The sequence below is a fragment of the Pteropus vampyrus genome, unplaced genomic scaffold, assembly GCF_000151845.1.
Source record: "Pteropus vampyrus isolate Shadow unplaced genomic scaffold, Pvam_2.0 Scaffold103, whole genome shotgun sequence".
NCBI classification, from domain to species: Eukaryota; Metazoa; Chordata; class Mammalia; order Chiroptera; family Pteropodidae; genus Pteropus; species Pteropus vampyrus.
The window spans coordinates 2,644,947-2,648,624 of NW_011888884.1; positions in this window are offsets into that span (position 1 = coordinate 2,644,947).

Genomic DNA, 3,678 nt, shown 5'->3' on the forward strand with positions numbered 1-3,678 from the left:
AAGGAAGCAGTAGGATTAGGCCCCTGAGTAACGGATAGAGGGTCAAAGGAAGAGTAACGTTGATTTAGACCTACTATATGCAAAGCAGTCTGCTAAATACTTTATTCTCTAGTTTTTCTTCGATATCTCTTGTTTTAGTGACTTTTTATTTCCCAAGTGATGCATGCTTTACTGATACCAATCAATTTTTTGCTGATGCTCAGGAAAGAATAGAGAGTTGCAGTCACCACAGTAATTAAGGACGTAGAACCTGGAGTCAAATCTTTGCTTCTGTGCTCATGAGTTGTATGATCTTAGATAAATTATTTAATCTCTCTGAGCCTCGGTTTCTTCAATAATAAAATGGAAATAATATATGTGCCCATATCACACAGCTGTGGTAAGGATGAAATGAGGTGATCTATGTAAAAACATGTGTAGTGCCCAACACAGAGCAAATTAGCTTTTCTTGCCAGTATTATTTCTCCTGTCTAGCAGTGTTCTCCAGGGAACCTCATTCCTTTTGTGTCCCCCTCCTCTCCTCCTATCCCTCATCCCAGACTCCCAGGCCCTCGAGAGAGGATCAGGTGGGGCTGGTGAGTTGAGTCTATGGTCATGTCTGTAACCAGAAACCACATATTAGGAGAGCTCATTCAGTTTGTTTTTAAACAAAGATGGATCTTGAAAATGGGAGCAAGAGTGGCTTCATTTAGTGACTAATAGAATTTGCTTGTCATCTGGAAACCACCTCATTTTCCTCATATTCAAAATCTTCCTTGGATGAGCATGGAGCATTTCTCAAGTGTAGCCCTCTTTGACTCAATGTCTGCCCCACAAGCTCTCTGGAGGGGAAGTAAAATGCCTCTTCCCTCAGACCCCTTGTCCAGTCCCCCCTGTACTTTGGTTTCTCACTTTGAGGTTAGACTGATGCTTGGAATTTAGCTGCATTTTTAAAAATTAGCTACATTTTTTATTGTTATCTCTGTCAGTCTTTATAGTCTTATGAATGTTCTTAAGACATGGCTCTTCTAATCCATGTCCCCCAAAATTTTGTTGGCACTGTGTCATCGTCTTTCTTCTGTATCCATCTGATCCACTAACAAAAGAAGGTCCTGCCCACTCTCAGCACCACTGAGCAGGTTGCGCTTTGCGTCCCTCTATTATTTCCAGAGAGTCCTTCTTTATAACTGGCCTTTATATTTACTCTGGAAAAAAAACCTTGTTTGAAATCTGTCCCAGAAAGAAAAGTCCTAAGAAGGTGAACCAGTTATTGCTTCAACCTACCTCTTCAATTATCATTCATTCATTCATTCATTCAACCAGCACTCGTCTGAGGGCCGTGCATGGCAGTGCTGGGTTAGTGCAAATGAATCAGATGCCCTCCTGTTCCTTCCCTCATCTTAAAACTCACCTGATCTCAAGCTTTCCTTATAACTTATTTTTCTCTTCTTTCTCAGCCAGTTCCCTAGTACATCTGGCATCTTCGGCCTTCTCTGGAGCAACAAAATACCCTAAGAATCCACCCCAAATTCTTCAGCTCTCCACTCCCCTTCTTATTTTTCAGTTTGTGGAAATAGAATACCTCATCCATCTCCTGAAGTTGCATCTTCAGTTTTTTCTTAATTAGAATATCTGGACTTAAATGCAGCATGAGATATATAGAATAAATATGTATTGTGTTATAAACAGAAATAGGAGACAACGATGATCACCAGCAAATTGTCAAAAAATCATGGTCGAAATCTTGAGTCCAGGTTTAGCTTCATAGCCTGAGGTAAGAGATTTAAATTCTCTAAGCTTTAATTTATCCCTCTATAAAATAGGGACAATCATATCAAATTTATAAGAAAATACACAAGAGATGATATGGGAGACAAATTTCTCTACAAATTTTTGTCATAATAGAGATTCTTATTATACAACTACCTTAAAAAGAATCTACTTGGAACAGTTTTAGTTGCCCTTGACTTATCATAGTCGCCCTTGAAATGATCCCGTGGAATTCTATAAAACAAAACATGTCTAACCCATGTCACCTCATTTCTGTGTGTAGTCACATAGACCAGCGGGCCTGCAAGCCTATCTCATTGGTCCTCATTCTTAAGCTCTGGAAATGACCTCATTGAGAAGCAGGATGTCTTTCCTGGTAGAAGGGAAGATGACAGATCTCAGATCATTGAATCTCCCCTTCTTTCTTTAGTACTTCATCTTTTTTTATATATACACCGTTGTGGTTCCTTTTTATATACACCTATGAAATACCTAACTGGTTAACATAGAGCCTAAGGATTTATTCGTGGAGGACAAATGAGCCTCATAAGAGATTAATTACGTGTTCCAACACGGCCCCCCAAATGTCACCAGGGTGATATAAAGGCAACAGTACATCAGTGATGGGAAGTGCATTTCTCAGTCCCTGCTCTTACCCATGGAGCCTGCCAAGTGTGCACAACGATCAACCATGACATTACTTCTTGAAGGCCACCTGTCTTAAATAAAAATAGTCTTGAGCCAAACCGAAGACACTGTTTCGAGTTCTAGCTCTGCCAGTATCTTCCTGGGTAGCCAGCCTGCAGTAAGTCACTGCATTTCCTCCCTGTGCCCTTAAAAATAATCTTAAAGCACTTTCTGCCCTCCCACTTCTCTCATTTTATATACTTGAGCTAGATTGCCAAAACTAGAGTTTGACAGCCCCGAAGTGTGTCAGGCAGAGCTGACGTGAGGTTATGACTTTTGCTTATGGTGTTGGCAGTGCATAAAGAGGCTTATGTTGGTACGTGGGCTTGATCTCCATGTTAAATTGCTTCCAAAAACAGTGTAGATGATAAATTATTGCTCCCTGAACCCAAGCTTCTATTTCACTCTCAGCAGAGTGAAACTCAGGACACTTGGAAGGCCATATTAAGAATCCAGATCATTGGTACTCGGGGGCATGGTGAAGAGGTCAGATTTTGGAGACAGATCTAACTGAACTTGTCTCTATTTCTACTAGCTCTATGACCTTGGGAATATAGTTTAACGTACCTGACCCTCAATTTCCCATTTAGAACGTTGTGACAGTTAATCAATGGTGGATGTTATTTAAAGTACCACTTATTAAAACAAAGCACAATTAAAGCTTAAAATGAATTGTAGCTGCTGATAGTGATTTCCTTCCAGAATACAGTATGGAAAGGGGGAAAAATAACTTTACAGTGAAGAAACCTGACAGACACTACCTTAGTGAAGAGATTAAGGTCACTGTCAACAGTAATAAATAATGTCGATAGGATGTACACTTGATATAATGTGATGATATGATATGGCACTTTATATCTGTGAAATCTTCCTCTTAAAAACCTATAACTCCAGTCTAATCATGAGAAAAACGTTAAATTCCAATAGTGGAGTGTTCTACGAAATACCTAACTATTACTCATCAAAACCGTCAAGGTCATCAAAAACAAAGAAAGTCTGAAATTGTCATAGCCAAGAGAAGCCTTAGGAGACATGGTGACTAAATGTCATGTAGTTTCCTGGTTAGGACCTTGGAATAACAACAACAACAAATTAGGTAAAAACTAAGGAAATCTGAGTAAAACATGGACTTTCACTAGTAATAATAATACGTCAATATTGGTTCATTAATTGTAACAAATGTACCATACTCGTGTAAGATGTTAATGATAGGAGAAACTGAGTGCCAGGTATTTGGAGACT